The sequence below is a fragment of the Temnothorax americanus genome, unplaced genomic scaffold (genome assembly GCF_048541705.1).
Source record: "Temnothorax americanus isolate GAGA-0224 unplaced genomic scaffold, ASM4854170v1 Scaffold14, whole genome shotgun sequence".
NCBI lineage: Eukaryota > Metazoa > Arthropoda > Insecta > Hymenoptera > Formicidae > Temnothorax > Temnothorax americanus.
This window is the reverse complement of record NW_027509275.1, coordinates 890,903-916,595: the sequence shown is the minus strand read 5'-3', so window position 1 is coordinate 916,595 and position 25,693 is coordinate 890,903. Positions and strand designations below refer to the sequence as shown.

General features: G+C 42.8%; 1 protein-coding gene and 1 long non-coding RNA gene across 13 annotated transcripts in view; one reads left to right on the top strand and one right to left on the bottom strand.

Annotated features, from left to right (window-relative positions):
* Positions 1-25,693, bottom strand: part of Soxn (SRY-box transcription factor soxNeuro) — a 280,350-nt gene that overhangs the window by 117,520 nt on the left and 137,137 nt on the right. For all 12 annotated transcript variants that reach the window (XR_013256103.1, XR_013256102.1, XR_013256108.1 and 9 more), the window contains exon 5: positions 20,848-20,889. The gene's annotated coding sequence lies outside the window, so the exon portion shown is untranslated. The remainder of the gene's footprint in view (positions 1-20,847; positions 20,890-25,693) is intronic.
* Positions 4,976-6,380, top strand: LOC143894482 (uncharacterized). Its single transcript, XR_013256111.1, has 3 exons — positions 4,976-5,160; positions 5,242-5,344; positions 6,077-6,380. It is a non-coding gene; the product is annotated as an uncharacterized LOC143894482 (long non-coding RNA).

Here is a 25,693-nt window from a genome sequence, read left to right as displayed (position 1 = left end):
TGATGGATGCGAGATTACAGCGGCAAGGACACTCGTTGACACCCCATGATGTATCACCACAACCACCGCTTAGTAGCGCAGCTACTTACCGCGCCGAATGGGGTGCAGGCCGCCGGCGTGAGCAAAGAAACGAAGAAAGGGCGAAGTCCGTCGCCCACCCTCTTGGGCAATGAAGTTTGCATACTCTATCAACGACACTGCGTTTCGCTTACATCGTTCTATCGCTCTGCGCCCATAGCGTTTCGTTACAGCGTATTCCCGACGCGTCATTGCGCCCATCGAATTATATAAAATAAAATAGTTATATATGTAATTTTTATCACGATCTGCAAACTTCAAATTATCGCCATTTGTACTTTACAATTATATTTTTTTATTGAATAAATATATTGAATAAATAAAATTCATACAATAAATGATAATAGCAAAACATTTTTGCAAATGCACCGACTACGAATATGTTTAAATTGAAAAGAAAGAAAAAAGAAAAAAAGATCTGGTCATTTGCTAAACCATGGAGAATCGGAGAAGAATGCGCGAGGGAGCCAGTACAGCGGGAGGGCCGAAGGATGTTGGCAGATAAGTCGGGGTTGTCGGGGCATCTGCTTTCTTTCATGCTTCCGGCCATCTTCTGCCACCCTTTCGCGCTTCTTTTTTCGGCGGTAGAAACGGTCCCAGTCCATTCTCGTCGAGACGTTGTATCGGGCAACCCGCGTAAAAGGGAAAAAGAGACGTGCGAGCGAAGGAAGATGAGAGAAAGAAAGAGAGAGAGAGAGAGAGGGGGGGGAGAGAGAGAGAGTAAGAGGAAAAATAGTCCGATGGAACTAGAAAGAGCGAGAGGCGTGGAAGAACGTGCTGAATAGAAGATTGGAACTCTTTCTGCGGTGACGGCGCGCTATCCGGCAAAGCGGCTGATAGTGCCGGCTATTTCCGGTGGCTACCATGACATTGCTATCGTCGGCCCATGTCTACCGTCGCCTCCCTGGGGCCATCCACGTTAAACGTCCTTCTTACCTCGTGCTGGGAAAGTTTACGTGTCTTCCCAACTTTTCCTACCGATCGCCCGAGTTACGCCGCGCAAATCACGTATACGATATAGAAATACAATAACTGTTCGAGAGAAGCAAATTAATTTTCGCGTCATATGGAAAAACTTCCGTATAGAGAACATTTTTATGCGAATTTTTAACAAGCGCCATAAGACAACATTCTGGCTCGAAGAGATCTAGAGAATTCTATATGGAGAACATCTTTATGCGGATTTTTATACATGTGTCATAGTACATAACATTCCAGCTCGATGTCTCGTCGCTGATCACGTATCAGGTATTCCCGGATCTGACTTCTCGGAGTATTGACCCTTCAATGTCGCCTTTATCGACAGTATGATAGGACAAAGGTCGTCCCGACGACGGACGGAGAGGATTCTATGGTCAGATCAGACGACGCACGCTTCCCTGTGTCGATTTCGTGGACATCGAGGACACCGATGCGCTCGTTAGTCGCGACATTTTGTCATCAACGAAACGTACGAGACATTAACCGTGTCGATCGCGTGTTGATCGTTCTATCTCAAGACAAAAATAATACGATCTTTCTCTCTTTCGCCATCTTCCTGTCGTTCTCCGCGGGGATAGAATATTTTTAATTTCGACGAGAAGAGGCCGTTCTTTTGTGGCGGCGAGTATACGTCGTAAACGCTCGCACACGAAATTTAGAACCATGGAGGACGGATAGTACCGAGATCTGCGCAGTCCTTTCAGAGGTATTCAACTGTCAGTCAAAATGCGCGGAGTCCCGGGTCCACCGAGAACATCTGCTCCCGAAGAACGCGATACGTCGAGGGACGGGGGCGTTACTGCTCGATCTCGTTCGTTCTCTTTCTCTTTCCACTCTCTTTCTCTTTCTCTTCCTGTCATACTCCACGTGCGCACTTTATTCTTCACGGTTCATCCGGAAAGAATTTGTCGAATGTCTACAACCCTACAAGACGCTATCAAAAAATACGAAGTATTGTCACTAAAAATTGCCGAGTTAAAACAGGAATGAGGAACCAACACTTGTTGTCTGTCTGTTCAACTTTTTGCAATTATACAATTATAATGTACGTGTAATATATATATATATATATATATATATATATATATATATATATGTAACTGTTTCAATTTCAAAATATAAAAGTATCTATATAAATGCATATATATAATAATTACACAAGTCTGCATGATTTTACGATCTGGAAAAAACAGTAGTTTTCTATAGGTTTTTGTATACGCTAAATCCGAAAGCAAAATGTTTCATTATCAGGTCAGGGCGTATAAAAACAAAGCGCACCTGAGATTCAATGATGCTTAATAGTATAAAAGATCCGACATTCTCATATTAAAGTACAATGTCTTCGAGCTTTAATTTCAGTCGTTTTAAAAGTCTTTCATACATCGGTTCGTCAGCTGTGAATCTCCAAAAATGGTCAAAAGCGTTTCTTGGGGGCATTAACTCTATTTGTCTCATAAAGCTAATGTGAAAGGACATTTTTGCTTGCGCATTCAGGTTCAGCGCACAAAAAACTACAAGAAACAACTCCTTCTTTCCAGACCACAGAAAAAAGTAAAAGTTTGTAGACCTGTGTTATTAAGTACCCGAATGCAACTCAAAACAAGAAATTAACAACGTGAAAGACGCTAATGGAATTAATCGCAGCGAGTCAGATGACTGGCGAAGGAGCTCAGCTCTTATTCGAGATCTGAACGATGTCGCGGTTTCTGCTTGTGCATCAGAATATAGTGGCAAGGACTCGATTGGTCTCTGTTTAGATCCATTTGATCTTCGAGGTCATTAAGGGAACATTGACCAAAATTGAGCTATCGACTAAACTATTAACTTATTGTAATGGTATCCACAAACCTAATGGCCTACGTTACCAGCTTAATGTTACCGGAGTTAAATCTATCGTCATTACGTTTTATCGTATCTTTTAAAAGTAAAAAGTAGATAGAAAAAGTCGATAAGTTTATATCTTATAACATTTTGAATATATATCTACTCATAAACAAAGAAAATTCAGAACGTAAAACACATCGTAACATTTTAGAATAAGCTACTACATGGTCTCAAACTAAACGCACGATTCCTGAAAATGCCTGAAACTTATCTCGCTATTTTACTGTGACCAGGTACGAAATGCCAAGTCATTCATACCTATAGGTCGAAAGTCGGACTCCCGTAAATTCCAAAAAGACCTCCTGTGGATTTGTCGCTTGGGGGAGGAAAAGAAGTTTTGCCGCTGCCACTATCCTCGGTTGACCATCGTATTTCGTTTGGTAAAAAATATTTTTCTCTCGTCGCTTGTTTTTCCCGGTCACAATTTTCATTTTCTTGATTCAATTTTGTGCGCGCAAAGCTTATATTTATCACGAAAAATGGAAAAAGTCAAATACAAAATCAAAGAGCAATAATTAATTTAAAAAATATTGAAATTAGTGCAACTTGCGATGCAGAATTTAGTCTTTTGACACTCTAGATAATTATTTTGAAATCTGTAAAAATTCTGTGCGTTTCTTCTTCTAATTTCTTTATTTTAGTAACGCAAGAGAGAGAGAGAGAGAGGGGGGAGAGTGCAACGGTTGGCAGCATAATATCCTTGAGAAATAATCGATTGAAACCGTCGGCGCGGTTCGATTTCTCCAGACGTTGCGGCCTCCTGTGTTCTCGAATTAGGAACGAAGAGCAAGCAAGAGAGAAAAAAAGAAAACTAAAGCATCCCCTGTCTCGATGTATCGCGTTACTCCCTCGTACCTGCACGCTGTGAAAGCACCGATCCTCGCTGATCTAGCGCTTCCTCTTTCTTCTGCCGAAGACAGGCGAGTCAACGGGAAAGAAAGAGGGAGAGAGAGAGACGTTCAATCGCGCGACAGTACGAAGGATAGTCCTAGAAGGGTGTCATCGAACTCAATGGTAACTCGTTAACGCGGCCATAGAAAGCCGATACTTTAAAATAAAAAAAATTACAGAAAGCAGGAACTACGCTGGTGGGAGAGACGCGTTAAATCGACAACGATGCTCTGGATTTTCCGACTAGCTTCGAACCCGATAAATGTACAAAAAAGTCCGCACGAGAGTACATCAACTCGGTTATTCACTCTGGCATCTAATTTTTTTTTTTTTATTACTACTACATACTTCATTATTAATCGTGGAGAAAATCAAAAAGAAAATAATGATATAAGGTAAATCTTTCAAAGTAAACATATTTCGAAACATGTATTTTTCAGTGCTAAGTTTAGCACTGCTTAACCGCGGTATTTATTTGAGAACTCCCTTGTATGAGAAATAGCTATAAAGCACGAAGGAAGCGCATCGGAAGAAAAATAGACGCGGGTAACGCGATATAAATGCACCGGCTGTTATCGATGATCTCGTCCTGAAAACGAGGCTCGTATGAATGGCGAGCACAGCTAGGAATCTCATTCACGAACCCCTAACGTCCGTCTTGAAGGGACATCTCTTGGCGCGCCATCGTTGACCAAAGTTCAAGTAAGAAAATAATTATAAAGGAAAAAAACCGTCTTTTACTCGAATTTCACGTACCTAAATATCTCGTATCAAAGTTGAAAATCTTCCAGATTTTCCTAGTTCTTAAATTTCGAAATCACCGATAAGCAATATCGAGATATGCGCGGCCAACAAAACATTCAGTATTCGAAATAAAATGTGAAATGAAAAAACTCCGTCTACTTATTATCTTAATATTTGAGATATAAATAAAAATTAATAAATATATATTATTTGTTTCGCATAATAAATACATTTATCTTCATACATCTTTAATGATGAAAGGATTAAACGACATGAACTGAATTCATTGAACATGTGTTAGGATATATATTGCTCTTATCAATTTGCTGTTTTCACGGGGTTCGCGAGACACGCATTCACCGCCGCTCTTATCACTCTTCTTTCTTTCTAGAGAAACGCCACGCCGGCACTGCCTCGTCACTGCGGTAACAGTGTTGGCCGAGGTTTACGGAGAGAGAATAAAGATTAACGCGAGTTGCTTGTGCGAAGCGGTGCAAGTTCGATGCGACGGGTTAACGATTTTTCTCCCTCTTCCACGGGGCGGAAACGAGTTCCCGACGAGTTCGAGGTCCACGTCGACAGGTTCGTTATCGTAACGGTGCTTTTGTTTGCGAAACGTTTTATTCTTATTTACGTAGCGCGCGAGCGAGCGCGCTGTTTCAGGGTGCACAAGCTTTTGGGACTCGCGTAACCGCGCGAGGGTCATCCGCGTACGCGTTCTGAAAAGCGGAACGACACCGCGGGACACCGTCGGCCGTATATACCGGTAAGTACACAGGTGGCTCGTACCGCTCGTGCCTTCGCCGTCTGCAAGCAAGATCTCTCCTAATCTCGACTCATGAGGCTGACAGGATTAGGCTCGTTAACTCCGCGCGTATATACACTCTCTTTTTCCCACGCGAACTCTCATCCGGTTTTTTGTCCCGCGGATATGATCAATATTGTCACGACCGGCGAGCCTTATCTACCTCGTGAGATTGATGCAACGTTAACCGGCATTACTGCTGGGGGTTGATGTTAAATTTTAATGCGACTAATTAATTCAGGTAGCACTCTCTCAATTCTTCCATCATATTCAAAGTTTAAAAAATGTATATATAGATGTTATATAGATAGAAATGCGAATCTGGCACGAAAACTGAATTAGCATTTAATTAAATTATAAGTAATTAGCAAATAAATGCACAAACATGCGCGTATCGCGTCGAAGCATCGTAATGTTTGTGTTACCGTATAATTTATTTTTACTTTTGTTAGATCGACAAAAAATCGTGTTTAATTATTTAAGAAAACAAGATGCAAGCTTTTAACATGGACTATTACATTTGACAATTTATATATATATATATATATATATATATATATATGTATATACATACAAGGTGTATAAAAATGATGCGAAACGAATATGTTATCGAATCGAATCGGTAACAAGTCTTACACAATAGCCGCGGAACGAAATCCTTCCAAATATATCATCCTGGAACTGTTTTTCCAGCGGGCCTCGGGAACGATCGATGCGCACGCGATCATCATTTCTACGTGCAAAAGGACGAAGCGATAGCAAAAAGAAGAAAAAGAAGACACGGAGAGAAAAGACCAACATAAACTCGCCGATATTTTCTCCAACGAATCTGTGGAAAAGCCTATTAGACATCAAGAGGATTCCTAGGCCTGGACCTGAGAATCTAGCCGGCCCAGCAAATCGCAAAATCCTACAACAAAGACCAGCGGCTGGTACGAAGAATTTTGCCATCTCCCTCTCTCTTCCCCACTCTCTCTTTCTCTCATCTCTTCTTCTCTTTTACATATAATCAATATCTTATAATAAACAATTATATTATCTTTAATATCTGCATTAAATTTTCTTTCATGTATTAAAAGATCATTTATTTTAGAAAATACCATAAATTTTGTCTTCTTTCCCCTTAAGACCTTTTCTTCCATTAACTTTCTTTTTTTTTTACCATAAAATACAAAAGCTTTTTAAGACAGACCGTATCTGCAGGAGACCCCAAAAAATTCCTTCGAAAAAGCCTTCACCGAAAATATTCACAAATGTCCTTTTGTCTCTTGTTATCTCGATACATCTCAGTAACAAAATTTCGTTTCTCTAAAAAATAAACAAATATACATCTCATATTACTGCAAGTCAGCGAGGAACGGGCATCCAATTACTATTTTATGAATTTCTAAGAATTTTTCTTTCGTCGTTAAAGTTATAGTGCTCGCATTTTTACGTCTCTTTTTTTAGAACTTACGAATGACATTTTATTATACGTCGTTATTCCAGATGCGGGAAAAAGATTTTTGACGGTTACATCGGAAAAAATCGCCGGCTGCCGATATTACGATTAATTTGCTCGTAAATTTTCACCTTGGGGTGTTCCCCGAGAAGTCTTGGGGGATAATTTATATATTTCCTGGGTCGTGTCAATGGCTCTAAGCGCACCTGGCATTTTCGACGGACCTTTACCTGAATCGTGCGATGTAGACAGCATCGCGCCATCTTTCATATTTGTTTCATCATTTTGTTTGTGCCATCGTTGTGACCTCGAAAAAAAAATACAATATTGACGACAGTAATTTTGTACGGAATCAAAGTGTATTGCGTAATTTATGCGCGATTGCATAATAATGATTGAAACAGAAAAAAGAAAAGCTGAAGGAAAAGGAAAGAAAGAGTGCGCGTGCGCTACATCGATTGATAATTAACGACAGATCGGCATCGTTGATAAATTAGCGTCAGAATTTCGAAATTGCTCGTAACCGACAAATCGCGAGACGTTTGCGAAATCGCGTGCAATATTTCTTTCCAGTCGAATTCCGCGACGCGATTTCCTGCGAGAACTTTGCATCGCGCGGAGGGATATGCGAGAAGAAGAAAGGGGAGGGGGAGCGGGATCTCTTCATCTCTTCCCTCTCGAAATCGTCCAGAAACTCTAAGCAGAGCATTCTCCATGAACTTTCTCCGCAATAATTCAACCGAGACCGAGAAACGACAGAATGCCAAGAGAAAGAAAGAATCGGCATTCGGCACTTTGAGAGATTCTTTTGCCTTGTTTGGCAAATTAAGTATGAAGCGCAAGGTAATTGTCGCGTGAGGGAACTTCATCATCAGCTAAGAGAATCACACAGGAGCGTATTAAATCAACCTTCGATGTGACTTGACATTTTAAACGTGATATATTAAAACAAACGAAACCAAATCGTATGTATGATGGATTTATTGTATGTTTCTTTATACTTATTAAAAATTAACGCTAAAAATTAAAAAATCTTTTGTTTTGAATTTATCATCAATCTTATTGTTACATCATTATCTAATGATATAACATCACTTCGTGTTATCTGTATAGCTTCTTGCGATTCATAAAATATATTGTCGGATGCCATGCGCTCGCCGTCATGGAATTCCTGATGACGGGGTGAAAATGAAGTCGCTGGGGAGAAGGATGTCCGGGCATTACCGATTCCTATTCGCGAATTCAATGCGGCGTGTTAATTTTCGTAATAGAGCTGAATGCTCAGGCGAAGTCGATTTTGCGGTTTCTATAAAGTCAATAGCGAGAACGTAATAATAGCGGATTCTTCCACGAGACGAGACAGTCTCTATTGGGACTTTTCAATAGAGCTCGCGCGATCAAAGGACTCTCACGCGCCCCTCTTTTCCCGAAACAGGACCGTATACCACGGGGAGAGGCGCCATAGATGCCCCTTGGCGCCTCTCGCTTTTCATAACGTCGATAGGCGGCCATAAGTGCATTCACCGTGCAAATCGGGTTGCCTTGAGAGTGCAACAATACGCAACAGGTGAGGCAGAGATCGGTACGCATTCGGTAACAGACGGAGTTCCATTCAAGAAAAGAATTCCGGGCGTAAATTGTGTCAATAGGTCGGCAGAATGTATAGTTGGAAAATTCGGTGAAAGGGCTGTAACTTAGAAATAACGAGCGGACTCGATTTAACTCTAAAACTTTTGGCTCTCAATAATGATACGCGAAGTGGAGACTTTAGTCTCACATCACAAATATATGAAATATATTATGGTAATTAATAATGACTGTATATGCGAATCAATTATTTATACATTACTCACAAAATAATTTTATAACACTTTTTTTTAAATAAATACTCTTACAAATTAAATAAAATGCTCTCTTATCCGCAAGGATTTTTTTGGCTTTGAGGTTTTGCAAATTAGAAGGCTCAACGTGTAATTAATGAAAATACGCCGAGCAATTCGAATTTTTATTATTGAGAAGAAAACTTGAACCAAAAATAAGTTTGTTTGAAGTCATCGATCCAGCGTTTTATCTTTATCATCGTGTTTCACATTTTTTTCAACAACGCAGCCGTTCAAAATATTCTTTGATCCTAATTTCATTCAATGACAAAATCAGTTATTTCTAGAAACCTAACTTGTGTGGCGGCGACGCGGCACGGAAATTCGCTTCGCATCGTAGCGTCTCTTTGCGTATTTTTGGATACACATTTTAGGTATGATAATTTATGTGGAGGCCAACGCGAGCATTTATGGTCGGTGTCACGCACGAATTTGGTCTCGATTCTTCATACGTTTCGTGACACGCATGACACGGAAAGAATGAAGCAACGCTGCGTCTAAATATGTAATTTTGTATAGGAATACATAATCGATTACACAAGATTCTCACAAGATTACCATAAAAGTCATAATTTATTAATTGAAAATCAGATCTCTGACGGTGGAAGCGTGGAGGTAATGTGTTTTTGAAATAAATTCGTGTGCGCGTCGTAAGCGCATAATTCATTACAGAGAAAATCGAAATTCGTGGTATTTGAATCCAAATATGTTTGTACTATTTTTTTCCAATTTGGAGTACGCGTCGCAATATTTCTTAGATGTGAACAAGATGGTGTATTCTTTAAAAATGAAAGTTTGACATAAGTTTTTAAGCGTTACCTAATTTAGAGAAGACATAAATTTCTACATTTCTTTTCGCACCTATTCAGAACAAAAGAACTACGTTGGAGGAGATTTTTCGGAAGTCTGTTTTTCACCCGCACCAGAAAGATCGCGGTCTCATATTGGCGAGACGGGACCGGCCATATATCGTGCAACGAATACAGGATACGTCCACAAAGGCCAAATTAAACGGTTCCGTCGGCATTCAACCCTTTCGACCTAGTACAGCCACGACCCTCTCTACGAACTGCGCGCGTACCAGCATTATCTGTCCATCGGAGTTCCTCCCTCTCGCCCTTTTTCGTTTCCCTCTCGAAACCACTCTCCCTTCGTGTATATCGGTCTCGAATCAAGATGAATAAATATAGAGTGCCGCTCTCTATTAAACTACACATATAGCTTTGCATCCGAGAGCAAAGGTTTCTGAAGTACCTTACAACAGAGCTCTTATGCGTGGCTGTTGGTCGCAGCGTAGAATTTTATTGCACCGAGAGAGAGATTCCTCCCACAATATTAAAAATATAAAATTTATATTTTGCGGTGGTAAAAGTCCTCGAAGAGACGCGACGTTGTAGGTTGATAAATGTAAGCGCGATGTAAAGCCGATGCGAGAGGAACTTAGGATTGATCTGCCGAGCAGATTAACCTTGAGAAAAGCATGCGATAATAACTGCGCAGCGTGCACGAGTAAACGAAAGGGAAATCAGCGCAAAATCGAGTGAGCCTGAGAAAGAAAAAGAACAAGGTTAACAGAGCGAAGATAAGTAAGAAGTTCCGGGTGCGATGCGTTCTTCGGTGTTCTTCGCGCAAAAGCGAGGGTATCCTCTTACCTGGATGCCCGAGTCCCGCCCCCTCAGACCTCATTCCCCTTATACCCTCAATTCCTAAAGCGTTCGTATGAGAAAAATCTACATTGAGGCGATAGCAATGAATGAGAACAGCTCGGGTCCTCGGGCGAGAGGTCCTTTTGTGCGAGAATCCATCCCGGCGCGGCGGGCGGATACGCAAGCGATTCCCTCGTTGACGAAGGGGTCCTACGTTTCCAAGTTCCACCCACGATCACCGCTGCGCGGATAGGTTCTCTCGTGGCTACCTGAATCTTCCCCTGAGGACCTCCGGTCTTCTAAAGTCGCACGCGTACCTGCGGAAGGACGGCTTTCTCACGGCAATTTTACGGTACCCCCGCGGTGTCGCCACCCTCTGCGTCATCTCGTTGGACGGACACGTAGGTAGGTATATATACATACATATATCATGTAAAGTGTACAATACAGCCCGAAAAAGTAACAGCTTAGGTCACGGCCTTATCGTAAATTAATTCGCTACTCTACAATTTGGTACAGCTTAATTACATTTAAACTGCAGAATTCACAGTTCGCTTTAACTTTGGACAATTTCAGAAGTTGGAAAGCTATGAAATATAGCTGTCGTAAAGACGTAGCAGATTCAGAAAAGAAAGCAGAACACATCTCAACGTTACATTCTATAAGACCTTCACTACATTTCTAGCCTAGCAAGCGGTATCCGCGTACGGGCTGTCAATCAATTAATATTTGCAATCAGTTTTTGCAATATATTCTTTTAGGAACGCGGAATGGAAAAATATTATGGAAAGCATTTACACGTTAATAATTATGATATCCGCTATGGCATTATCAACGTCGACGACGAGGTATTACGTGTCTTATGGCATACGAATTATTTCATCGAATGCAAATTCACGGAGAGCGACGTGCAGCACACGATAGCAATTATTCATCGACGAAGAAGTAGTAATCAGAACCAGTAGTGTGTATAGTTCGCTTCTGATCGATTCACCGCTATTTCGCCTTTTCTTCGTCGCCTTCGCCGGTAGACATCATCGAAGCGGATAAGAAGAGGTTCTCTCCTTTGCTGTGCCGTCGTCCGCGACAGAGCGACGGAGGAAGTCGACGAAGTCGATGAATCAGAGGGAAGATGAGCGTAAAGGTCGCGGAAAGTGCATCGTCACGTGCCTCTATTAGAGACCTCGTGGAAAAGGACTTTTTTCTCGCGTTCTTCTTGCATAGCTACCATTCGACACTCTCTCTTTCTCTCTTTCTCTCTCTCTCTCTCTCTCTCTCTCTCTCTCTCTCTCTCTCTCTTGCTTCTCCTCGTCATCGTTCTCTCACTCTTCTACTCGTTCTCGCTTGCTTCGCGCGCGTCTCCTCTCCTCTCTTCCGATGTTATATAATATTTTCATGCAATTCGATCAACGTACCTGTCGCTACCCGTGTCATAAAATTCGAAAGCAAAATTCAAAAAATTCCAATATTTTGAAAAAATAAACAAAATCAAATTTGTTAAACTATTTATGACAAAGGTATGCAGAATAACCATGACATTATTACTTTAAATTTCTTTGTAATCGATATCCTCAAAAATAGTGAAAACTTTTCAAGTACAAATACTGAAATTTAAATAGGAAAGATTCAATTACAATGGTACTGTGTCATAGCTTGCATCATTTACAAGAAATGACAACCAGTTATTTAATAGATTTCAACTTTTTGTTTTACAGGGGCATGCAATAATTCATTTTTATCTCAAAATTCCTAAGCATTCAAAAAATTCAGAGAGACGCGTAGAGAGATCTGCGAAATATTTTCACCGTACATTTCTCCCCTTCATACTTTGCACTTTCCCCGATGTGATCGCGAAGAAAAATTCCCGTCTACTTGAATACTCGGATACAGAGCGAGAGGAAATATTTTTATTGGAACGATTGAGGCCAACATGCGAGGATTCTTCGACTTCGCGCACGCGGAATCGTATCATGGATCATACTCTAGCATTTTGAACATCTTCTCATAGAGAGCGAACTCGCGGAAGATCCGTCAAAAATTCCGACGTGATAATAGCGCGAACGTTATTTTTTAGTAAATGTATCACTTTTGTCATTAAAATTATGACATGTAAAATGTAACGATACTTCAGTAACAGTTAGCAATTCTTTCTGTGTGTAAAGGGAAGTCCAGTCTACAGCTAACTTTATCAAGTGCAATCATATATAAAGTATCTTAAGAAATCACATGTCGCGCATCCTCTTCATCTGATAAAGTTTTCTTTAGCCAAACTAAACAGTTCTTTCATTTCCTGTCAATCCTCATACAGATCCAAAACTATATTTATTAAAGATTATGCTTAATGATTATAGTTGAGAAACGTATATGACAATTCAATGCAACTGCATGTTTACATTTTTCTACATATGTTCATATATGCAGCGTCCATACTTTAAACAATGTAATAATTATCGAACTCTTACGAACGATGAACAAAATTTGCGGACTCGTTTTCGTTCCTTCCGTCTGCGGGCGTTCTCGAGGAGCAAAAGAAACGCATAGGGTGTCGACGGGAGAGACGATACGCGGTCGCAAGCCACGTCTGGGAAGGCGAGTGTAATTATGTGCGAGAGGAGATAGAGTAACGCGTCGGGCATTCCAGCAGCCAGCCACCGAAGTCAGAATCCACCCTCGCCGGCTGGCCCGTGGCTGAACTGAATAGCCGACTAATGAACGCCGAAGCCTCCGGTCTGTCAGTCCGGCACATCGTAGCGCAGCTACGAGAACGATCGTTGACCGGGAATGAAACCGACGCGATGCCGGCGTTCGGATAAAAAGTTTCGCGAGCCGGCTCATCTCGCGCGCGCATGTTGGAAGGAACGATAATGAGGCACGCCGTCATTGTGCATCGTTTGATCCGGATGATGCAAGATCGATGTCGCACCTGCGTTCTTTCCCTCTATCATTTTATCAGAAAATTTATTTCAAGGAAAAAAACAGTAAGACTATAAATTAGTTCGGAAATTTAACCTCATCAGGAATAACCAAGTTTAAAAAATTATGTCAAAAATTTCTTGATATTTCCATGTTATCTTGTTTAAGTAAGATTCTGTTCAAAGAGAAATTAAATTTTTTCATAATGTAATAAATGACTAATTTTGCATCGACAAAAGCAAAATGTAATGGCTTTTGGGTTAAGAATCATGCGCTCGAAGAGGCTCTTGTCAGAAGACAGTTTCGCCGAACGGAATGGGCCACTCGCGTATCGGTATAGCTACAATTTCAATTTTGCTATCTCCCCCTGGTAGTTCCTCCCGAGTCAAAAGGAGGAAGGGAATGATAGTCGGCGAATAGAGGCGGGGAAAGAGAAAGACGGCAGGAAGAGGGAGAGAGAGAGAGAGAGAGAGAGAGAGAGAGAGAGAGAGAGAGAGAGAGAGAGAGAGAGAGAGAGAGAGAGAGAGAGCAAGATTCGACGTTAGATAGGCGAGAGAGTTAGGCCGGGCACCGCCGCCACCCGCGTCCCGTCTCGTTCTGGGCTGTCACTCAAATCCTCCCTCCTACGTCAACCCCTCTCTCCCCCCTCGGTTCCTTCCATCCCGTCGACGACAACCCCCTTCGGCCACCCTCTCTCGCACGTTTCTAAGCAAGAGCCACCCCCGCGGACTCGGTAATTGAATTTCACGAGTTGGTTACCCAAACCCCCGGGATCTCTCGTGCCACCCCCTCCCCCCCTGACGCCGTCGCCAACGCCTCGTCACCCCCGAGGGGAGGAAAACAGGGCGCGCGACACGTCGCCGTCGACGTCTTCGCTTCCGCGGTGCGACGGGGGTCCGCCAGCCCACTCGATGCCCGCTTAACGTCGTGTGGCAACATCGATTATCGCGCCGCGACGATTGGCTCGTGGTAGGCCTCCTGCCTGCTCTGTATCTGACGTTGAGAATTGCTGATTCCCTGCTCGGCGCATTTCCGATTAATTTTCGGCGAGGGTTGTGGGCCGATTTCCACGATTTAATCCTTTGCTATATGTATAATAAGCAACTCGCTATTTACATGTAAATATATCGTATCTATTCGTTGAAATTTCATTCCCCCTCCGGCAGCAAATCTTTTAAAATTCTTTTTCGAATTATTAATATTCGAATCACTATTCAAATTTGACGTTTTAGTGATTTTGAACTATGTTTACTGCAGTAACAATAAATTTATCAATACTTTCGTTTCATTAAATATCGATGCATTCGTGTATGCATGTTTATATTGTATACTTTGTCGGATTTCTCTATTCGATCCCAGTGACCATGAAGATGTAATATCTCTGTCACAGCGACAATCTCGGGCAATCGCGTCAGCACAACGGCAACGTCAAACGTTCAGAAAGTCGAGGAGAAATCCGATCCCCCCCCCTTCCCTCCTCTCAACAACGTTCCTCCTCCCTTCTCGTCATATTTAATAACCCACGCGCACACACGTCCGCACCAAGGTCCACGTACGGGCATTAAACTCCGGCGAGTGCGGAGGTTCGTTACGTACAATGCACCGCTGATTGACCAACCAGATCCGCCCTGAAGTGACGTACCGCTGCCTGCCGTCACGATATCGAGTCACCCGCCGTTGCTCCAATTGTCGGCACCCGGTATCTTTTCCGCCCTTCTAACGTCGTCTGATTCCTTCGCTCTCGTCAATTTGTCGGACGACAATCTATCGTTTCGATTCGGGACATTCGTGTCATTGTTTCGACCAAAAGCTCCGCCTGCAGTAAATGCCGCATGGATAACATCTAATTAGAGTTATATTGCGTAAAAGTCTAAACAAATTAGATATATGTTACAAAATGTAAGAAAAAATTTGTTCATTTATGATCATTAACGGTATAAGATTATAATTCTTCGTGTAGATGCGAGTTTTCGCAGCAGGACATAAAGAACAGGTCGAGGTGAATAAGCTACCAAAATTTATCACTTCCGTCGCATTCTATATCACAAAAGCTAAGCAAACGATTATTGCTACCCTGTAAACTCCGTCGGCGTTTTACTCGTCCAATTCATCGGCTCGTGTGACTCTCGTCGAATTCGCGAAAACGAACGCGTTGTATATACGTATGGAAAAAGAGCACCGTGGGGCGATAGGGGTACGAGAGGGAAAGCCAGCACCCCATAAATAACGGTACACGTCATGCGGCCATAATTCGTCTTCGGCCGATCGACACCTCGAGGGCCTCCGGCGGCCTTCCCCCTTTTAAAATTATTATCGTTCGATGAGAGCAACGGAAGAGAGAAACCGCTCACGAGCAGAAAATCCCAAAACCAGCGAATCGACGAGAGAAATAGAGTCGGGATCGGCTTACAGAATGAATTCATGGTCCCCATCTCTGTATCCCTCACATTCCTAAACTCCTAAAGTTTAAATCAATAATTTAATTGATATAAAAAAATATAAATTGACAACTAAAAACAATAACAAAGATAATAAAAAAGATAGTAAAAATAATAAAATAATAATAAGTACAAAAAATGAAGAGATGTAAATGTGCATAATACTAAAAACACTATAAACCTATATACATGCCTATTTATCAAGTTTTCAAAATTAGAGAAATCTCTTCGTCTCATTTATAAAACTTTCAGTTGACCCTGGAAAGAGAGGAGGCAGAGAAAAAGAGAGAGAAGGAGACAGAGAGGGAGGATGCCGACAACGGGGGCGAATACAAACAGCTTCCCTTCCGATATTCGCGCCCGTGAAAAATCAGTCCGGTTCATTAAATTCCGAGAGAATGTCGGAACGCCGACGAATTCGCCCGCGCGGGGTCTGTGGCATCCATCCATCGTGTTTCTCGGCACTCCGATAAATATTTATGAACATGGAAGAGCCACGCGATCGAGCCTGGAGGCTGAACCGGCATTTCCGTTCGCATTTCGCGTTTGATACGAGACTGATCGATATATTATTTCAAAGCTGTAATAATGTTCGAAAATCCTTTCTTCTTACAGTTTGTTTTCCCGAACATATTGTTTTCCTCCTACACCTATCATTTCTTCAAGTATTATAACGTTGAATTAATATTCCTTTCCTACAAATATAATTTTTAAATTAGCGTAAAAACTAGGTTGGTTCAAGAAATCTATTCCAACAAGCACACAGCTCGCACGCAATTCGCGCCAGATTAAACTTGAAAACTCTTAAAGAGATGCAATTTTTCTCCGACGATAATCGATAGCATCTCGGAGACATCACCTCCCTCGACTCGTCGAAAGAACGATTTTATCACACGATTTTGCCACGGTCGAAAGTCGTTAGGCAGATGACGATAAATCGGAGCTCTCTGGTCCTCAAAACCTCCCTTCCACCCTCCCGCGAGACTTTGCAAACAAATGTGCCGGCGCCGGCGTCGTGCATTTAGACGTCTTTGTGACATTATCGGCGCAACTTCCATCCCTCGTAACTCCCCGGATTCACCCTCTCCCGCGCTTCTCTCGCGATCTAACTGCTCGTATCACCCTATATTCGCGAAGTAATATTAAACGATCTTAAGTTCGCGGTGCAAACTTTGTATGCACGTGTATAACTATAACTTATCATTATTGTTGCTAATACGCACAGATGTACGTAGATAATTTAATATTTTCTATTGCAGCATATCTATTTAGTATAATAACGCGTAGATTTTCGTTAATCACGCACCTATCGAACATTGAAGTACAATATTTTCTCTTTACGACTTAGCCGAGCATCGCGATGAGGCTTTCCGTCCAAGAGAGGAGGTAGCATCGTAGCTGAGGAACGTGCATAAATTTGGCTCATAGCTCGACCGATGGTGCTCGAGAGCGCTGAAGTGGGCCTCTTGGTAACGGCGAGCACTTATTCGCCCGCTCGCTCGCCAATCCAAATGAATTGGATAATTTGATCAGCTCGTTGCTGGCCCTTTGTTGCCTCCTGGGAACTTTGAATGGTCCGGTCGGCCGTCGGCCGTCTTTTTCTACCTTTCCGCTCGCCCCTTTTCTCTCTTTCTTCCCGTCCCCGATCCCTCCCCGCCGCCTCTCTCTCCTTACTCACGCGTATCTCCTTCAATTCTTCTATTCTGCCTCTCCTTGATACACTCACGTCGTGCGTCTCACTGCTGATATCGGACTCGGCGAAGATCACAGCAGACGTCAAATAAAGAAACTGCGTTTAAAATCGCGCGGCAAGAAGTACACTCTCGCTAAATCGTCAAAGACTAACATAGAAAAAAAAGCATCGAAGAGTTATCGATCTCTTTTACGAAAAAAAAAGTTGAACTTAGGTATTATATGATCTAGAGACAGTTATGAAATAATTATGAAATTTAATTATGATCTTGAAAGGATAATTAGCACCAAAAATGATTCGTGATTTCTATCTTTTTACAGAACTTACATTAATTCCTCTTTATCACAGACTCGTCACGATAGTACTGAACGGGTCGTGCTTTCATTTTTGGGGCGCATACGAACGAATCCAAGAGATCTCAAGTAGGCCGACCCATTTCACGAGGAAGAAGTGTGCCCGAGAGTCTCTTGAACTACATTCACGACATGGAGTCACGAGAAATGATTTTCTTGGCGTCGTATACCGCGTCCCTTCCTAGCAGTTTTTCACTTCGGTCGAAATATCATTCGAACGCAATATGCGCTTCTTCCGCACTTGTTCTGGCGTCCTCGACTCTCTTTTATGCCCTCGCGATTCTTCGGAAACGCGCCCGAAAGAAATAAGATCGTGGCTAGATCCTCAGTCTTTCAGTGAGTGACAGACGCAAGAGAAATTCATGAAAATAATCTGCATGTATAATAATGCTATAATCAAGGATCAAAAAATGTAAAAAAAAGTGTGCGAGGAAAACATATAGAATAATTTCACATCTAACCGGAAAGAAGAAAAAGTTCTTGCTTATAAGATTATAAGATTATTTGGTTACAAGGAAGACCGCAACGATTAAAGTAAATTCTCTACGCAGATTTGTTTGCAATTTGCATACTTTACAATATCCTGTTGCATATACAAAATCTTCATAACGCTTCGAGTTTATTTACGAGATATTTCTCGAGATACTCGAGGCTTCTCGTATATACCTAACATAATATCAAGTAGATACATAGATATGTATACATAGCAGTTATTAATTATATGAATAAAATGGGACATCGCTAATAATTTGTATTAATCGAATCATAATCATATACGCTTGAAAGCGAGAATTAATTTCAGAAGGATTAATTACAACAAATAGGCAAAAGATCGCTTCGTTGCATTTCGAGAAAGATGCGGGTATGTTTCGCGACCATTCGTCAGCACGCTTCGTGCCGTCAAATTGCGGACATTTGCACATATCCACGCGAGTCTGTAGGTAGGATAGACCCTCCAAAGGTGCAGGCTTATATATCGCCGTCCTGACGCAGCTCGTCGCGGCCATACTGCCTCCGTTTGACGCCCGGAGGAGTAAAGATCCGCGACGCGAGGAGATGGGGCAGGGAGAAATGATTAATTACGAGGGAGTGACGCGCAAAGGAACACGGAGTGGGACCAAACGAAAAGCGACGATGGAACGTCGAGCCGGTGCGTTCCAAGGGGTCATGGATGAGCGTATCTCGTGAGTTGTAGAAACTCGGCCAGTTAGAGAGTTTCGCGAGCTTTATCATCGATTCCGTAGTTCAATTTCGACATAATTTGAATTTATCAGATACTTGACGTAAGAGAATGGCAATATCAATGCGCGAAAGTGCCAGCTTTTGTTGCGTCTGTCATTAATATATCAGATACACGTAAACAGTTAATTGCATTAATCAATATTTAAATCATATCATATACGGAACAGTTCCAATTAAAATCTTGTTTTTAACGTCTGTTACAAAGGCGCATCGGAATACCAAAATAATAAAGACTTGTTTGAAAAAATGTATCCATTTTCGGCCGTGAAATCGATGCCATTTTCTGCCAAAAACTGCGCGCAGGATCAAAGCTCTTCATGGATTTGACGATCCATGGGTTAGAATAAAAAGCAGGAATCGAATGCCGGCAAAAGGACAGATTCGTCCAACGGGAGAGAAAGGAGAGGAGGTGTTTTTGAACACGCGGTCAAACATATTACGCCAGTCGGTTGTCCGATAATGTGTTTCTGATTGCCGGCCACGGCTATACGAAATCCCAATGAAAATCCAGAGGATATTATGTCCGTTCTTTATATGAAATATTCATTCGAATTATGAGATTTTTATATCTATACATATATATATATATATATATATATATATATATATCTCATGCTGATTTTTATATTGGCTTTGCATAACATATTTGTTATACTAGCATAGAAGAAGTATTTCAACCTCATTGTTCACTGAAAAAATTCAAAAGGATATTGAAATGGAATAATGCAATCCTTGAACGATGTCAAACTACTGGATAAATACGATAAAATACAATTGTCTCCTATATATTTACTCAACCAACACGAAATGAGAGAAAGAAACGAAAACATCGCCAAAGATAAAGTCAAAAACATTCGTGAAGCTACGTTCGTTCGATCTTCTACCGGATCGATTGATGTCAGAACGAACTCTCGATTGAATCTCGCACGGAAAGACCGATACGCGCGTATCAACGAACACGTGTACCGTGCCTGTACACGCACAGGCAATACATAGACGAAGGGTATCAAAGTGCGTCAGAAGGAAGATCGTGATCGGGAGACGGCAGGATGGATGGCTGGAAGCGTATCAAATTATCGGTTATTAATAACGCCGCCTGATCCCCCCCCCCGGTCGTCGTTTTACGTAGGAACAGTCGCCCACACCCACGTCTCGCAAGGTCGAAGATCCTCACCTCGGCTCGCAATGACTCGATTAATAACGCCTCGTCGACGATAGCGCTTAATATGTATCCGGTCTAGAGCGGTCCCTATATATGTATAGAGTTACGGATCCGTCGTTTAACGACGAACGTCGTCGCTGCAGCGAGTCACGTAAGCTCGCTTTGATTTCGCCGATAACAACTTCGTACTTTCAAAAATGTCGAAATATTTAGATATACCTATATAGCGACCAAAAGGACAAAAAATCTATCGGCCTTTATAATGATACGTAAAACAAGTCGTCCGATGCTGATTACGTAATCATTGACGGTTTATCGGTAGTTTCGCAAATTATACATATGTTGTATACATATTTAAAAACACCAAGTAACATTAACTTTTAACTAACGTTAGATAACGTGTGTGTTAGTTATCTCCGTGTTATTTCTACCAAGGTAGATTAACTTTAACTACCTCGGTTTAACTTATTTTTTATTTTTTAATTATTTATTATTTATTATTTTCTAATTTTTAGAACTTTTAGAAAGTTTTAGATAAGAAGTAAATTAGACTGAGAGTTAATCTACATTAGTAGAAAAGACATTAGTTAAGATAATAAAAGCTCGAAAAAAAATAAGAATCGACAAAAATATCTGGGCAATTAAGACATGACATCTCTTACTTTAAGTAGAATACTCGGTCAATTTGTCACTTACCATCGTCCATCGTCTCTCTTCCAAAACAGGAACTCGAGATACCTGCAAACAGAATAAAAATCCAACATTAGTTCCGGTCCTTTCTGTTTCTAACATGTACGTTCGTTAAAATACCGAAAAGAAACGAGCGGTAGATATCGATTAAGCGTCGTCACGACGACGCCTTTCGTTGAGGATTATGACGTCGTCGGTGCCCTATTCGCAGAAGCGAAGCGACCGTGCCCCTCCCGCCCTTCTTACGTAATCCGTCTGTTAAAATATCAATCTCAACGTTTCGCTCTTTGCACAAGGTTCCGCGCGGGGATAAGGAGGGAGCTGGGCCGCCTGTTCCCGATCTGCACAGCCAGACTTTCCTCTTCTCTTCGTCTGGACGAGGTCATCAAAGATGCAGCAGCAATCAGCGGAGCTAGTCGAGCGAACGAGCTCGAGCGGAGGACCGACCAGTACCCGAGGGATGCACGCGGATTTTCTTTGAGCGTTTAAATTGATCCCCCTTCTGAAAAAAAATTGCCCACCGGTGAACAGCCCTTTCGAGAAAAGAGTGGAGGTGTCGACTGTCGACTAACTGCAGCGCATCCCGAGCGCGTGCACGCCGGTGTCAGATTGAATTCGGGAAATCGGCTTATCGATGGAGTACGCCTCCGATCTTTTTGTAGTTCCTAAATGGATGGTACACTTTTCACGGCATACAATAGTTTCACAGACATTCTTAAAATTGTGTTAATTTCATCGTGCATTCATCGAGTAACGCTCTTTATGAAAAAAAATGGAACGTCCTATTAAGGCAATAAATACACTTTAGCAATCAATCAGAAGTTACAGGTAATTACGATTAATATTAATAATAAGGGAAATTGAACTATGTTTCTGTCTGCGTCCATTATGGCGCAGGTATTGGTTCTCTGTTAGCATATCGTTCGTACGGAACTTAGCGGAGAGGGCGGCTCTCTGAATCGCATTCACGCGAGTAATAGCGAGAAGCGCGAGATCGGCTTTCCGCACAAGGGCTTGCCGCGATTTACTGTGTCCCTTAATAAATCCGTCCGAAAGTTCAGTCGCAGGGAAATACATCAAAGTCCTCCTCGCGTTGATCCTTAACGGGCAACGAGGCATGCGACGAGGTCGTCGTTGAAATCACTACCGCGAGACACCCTCGCCGACCACCCTAATACCCCGCACGGGAGAATTCCCGCGATACTTGCTATGCGTGAGCCGCAGGGGGGCGGACTCTATTAAAAATGCAATATTCTCGTTAATCCACGCCGGTATGTAGCGCCGGCTAATTAGCGAGTGCGAAGGACGGAGAGGCACGCGCGTACGCGCTTACCAACGTTGTCATGCAAATACCCCATGGTGAGCGGCTATGGGACGTCACATACGACATACACATCCACGTGCACAGGTACATATGAAAAGAGAAAACGCGGCGTAGAGAGAGAGACAGAGAGAGACAGACACATATGTGCGTGTATGTACGCGATCGTGGACGCGTTTATACATATATGATCGGGGATATATGGCGGGTACAGGCGGAGGGGTAAGCTATATCAATAAGCATCGAACGGCCACGAAGGACGGCAGGGAGCTGTTGATTAAGGGGTGAGTACAATGAGGAGATATCCTCGGAGAAGGGAATGCGTCTGCGATGGATCCGCATGAGGGGGCTTCCCACCCACGTTCATCTCTCCTTCACCTTCTCCTCTACCTTCTCCTCCTCCTCCTCCTCCTCCTCCTCCTCCATCACCTCCTATCGCCTCGAATGTGCGCGCGTGCCCGCGTTTCGCGTCTCCTGTGTCTCTCCTCGATCTCATCTCCGGCGGCATAAGCAAGAGAGACCGTTATACACCGATTACTGCCGATCCTGAACGGCACAATGGTCTCGTCTCTGTCATCGAGCGATGACTGGGTCACCTTGTCCCGTCATAAGTGGATTCCATAATAAAGTCGGATAGCTCGGAGCACGACGTTCCGGGAACGTTTTCCGACGTATACAGCGAAATAATTACAAGTTAACGAAATGGGTCGGTTTTAAAGTGACAATAAACTATTTTACTGTAAGAGATTATCACGAAAACGATTGATGAATTATCTAAGGCGCACAGTTTCACTATTACCTGTTCTTTTTTACAATCTAGGCGAATGCAATGCATATTTTCACCTTGCCATTACTCTTTTTCGCAGTTTTTTCTCAAGTATTTTAACATGGCGCCGCGTATTCGGCGGCCAGCCCATCGGGCTGAGCAAGCCGAGCATCTCTGAAATTAATATAGAGTAATGAAAATTGGTTATCGGTCCGAAGCGACTGCGCGTCCTGCAAACCGAACGGTGTTACCAGCACTGGAGCGCGTAATATCGCATTGAAGATAGTCGGACGGCGGGCACGGGGCTCGGCACTCGGGTGCAAGGGAAGCGGATCACGTTGACACAAAGCGCCCGTAATCCGTTTATCTTCTCTCCGGGCACTCCGCGCCCACGTGTTACGCTTCGCGTTATTCGAAAGTGAGAGAGAGAAAAGGAGAGAGAGAGGCAGCCTGCCACCCGTTCTTCCGCCCATCCTCATGCTCTCGCTGACACTCGTTATTTCATAACAGAATGTGCGACCGGTTTCTCTACCGTCGAAGAATCGCCGATGGGATCGAAGAAAAGATCTCATACGAAGAAAATGGCGACGTGCGACCGCGAAGTATAGATTCCGCTTACGTAACGTGATCGAGAGAGCAGCGGAAGGAAATAATTTTTTCGTCAATACTTCCCGGTTTTAGACTCTAGATACTTTACTTACAATGTGTCACAATAATGAGATTAGAATCGTATTTGGCACCGTGATATTGATGAATTCGCGGGTGTTAATTGAGCATTGATGTAATCATACATCAAAGATAGAAAGAAATAATACAAGGTTTGTTTCGATGACACGCGGGAAAATATTACGCTGCTGAACTGTAGGGAAGAAGAGATGGGTCGCGCTCATAAATCTGAAGGTAGAGCGTGCTCGCCGACGCGCATCATTGGCTGACAGATTTCTTCGCGGCGTCACACAGTTCCTCGATGTGCTCGCTTCTCCGAGCTGTTTCCTTTAGAAAGATCCACGAGCCGGACGAGCCATCGCGACAGTATCCCCTTTGAGTAATGACGCCCGGGCCCCGGCGCAGGAATGCCGGGCGAGGGGGAGAAGGAGGGCCCCTTTCATCGGCCGTTTCATTGGCTTCGAAGCAACACGGCCCTTCTCGCCTTCTTCTTCCGCCTCGCCTCCACCTCGCGGCCGTTTAAACGTGAAAACGAATGACGGTGACGAGTCGTCGTCACCGTCGCCGCTGCCGTCGCCGCCGCCGTCGCCAATGCCGCCGTCGTCGTCGTCGTCGCCTGCGTTTTGTCTCCATATCGTGAAACACATTTGTCTCGCACTCAGATACGGGGCGGTTGTGAATCCTCTGTGTTGAATTCTACCTCTTCTCCTCTCGCGCATATAATATATATTACAAATCTCTCTGGCGTTCCTTCTTGCCGTCCTTCCGATTCTTCCCCTATTTCTCTGTCACACAAACTTGCACTTCTCTTTTCACTCCTTTCATCCGAATCCAATCCCAACAGGATTCGGACCGCTGAAAGACGCGACAAAAGGCTCCTTAATATATTACGCTTATTAGCGCCGGGGTATCGCATCGAATATCTTGTCGAAATTTCGTTAAAAAGCCCGCCTGGAAATGCTCCACGAAGCGTTGAAAGCATCGGGCCGTTTTATCATGGGTTAAACTGGTTCGAGAGCCGAGAAGAGCACCCTAAAACTCGCGTCGAGAACCCGCGTCGTCCGCATTCATCCGCCCGGAGAAACAACCGTTCCGTTCCGCGCGCTCGTTCCATTTAGTGTTTCTCGCGAATAGCGCGCTTCAGCGAGCGCATTCCACGCGCTGCACTTTTAATTGATCGATCGAATCGATGGTTTGTCCATCGCCGGATTCGATTCGATCTCGTGTTTCGTGCCATACTGATTTGCACTCTACCGCGAGGGCAAAAAACTTCACGATTTCGATCCAGTTTCAATGAGAATTTTGATATTTAACCTCTTCAGCACATAAAAAAATGTATTGGAAATTTCAAAATTGTCAAGAATCCACAATTTTAATTAAAAAAAAAAAAATCTTCCCAAATTTGATCGACTAATTGATCCATCAACACAGCATGAGAAAATTGCTTAATCATGTCCCCCGTTTACGACGCAAAAATAAAAAAATTATGCTTTTTACTTCTCAGTCGGGAACCATATAATCGACAGTTTTCTCGTTACTGATGTAAAAGACTGGACATTCCCGCCTCACCTGTCGTTCTCGTCCGGCACTTTGTTTCGTGTCTCGTAATTTTCGCGTGCACGCGCAAACGCATAAAACATATCTGGCTCATTAACAACACAAAGTCGATGGAGATTAAGCAAACGCTCGGCCGCTATCGCTTCTCTTTGTCGCGCTTTCCACCACCACCCTCTCTTTTCTCTCGTTTTCATCTTTCTCTCGCCCCCTCTATCTCTTTTTCTCTTTTTTTTTTTCGCCACACATTTCAGCTTCTTCGTCTTTGTCGATTCGCTTAGTGCGCCTCTGCGAAAACGTCGGATAATCCTCGCCGCACGGTCGCTACATTGTGGAACCCGCCACGCGACGCTGCATTTTTTTATTTATACCCAGTCGCATAATAACGCCGCGAATGATTTTAATGCGCACCTCTGCCTCTCGGTTTTAACAATTTCCACCATGAGAGATGCGTCGCAGAAGTTTTATACGCGTGAAAGTAATCTGCAGGTAAAAACATAATTAAGAAATATCCATAACTATATATGTAAATCGCGAAACTATGT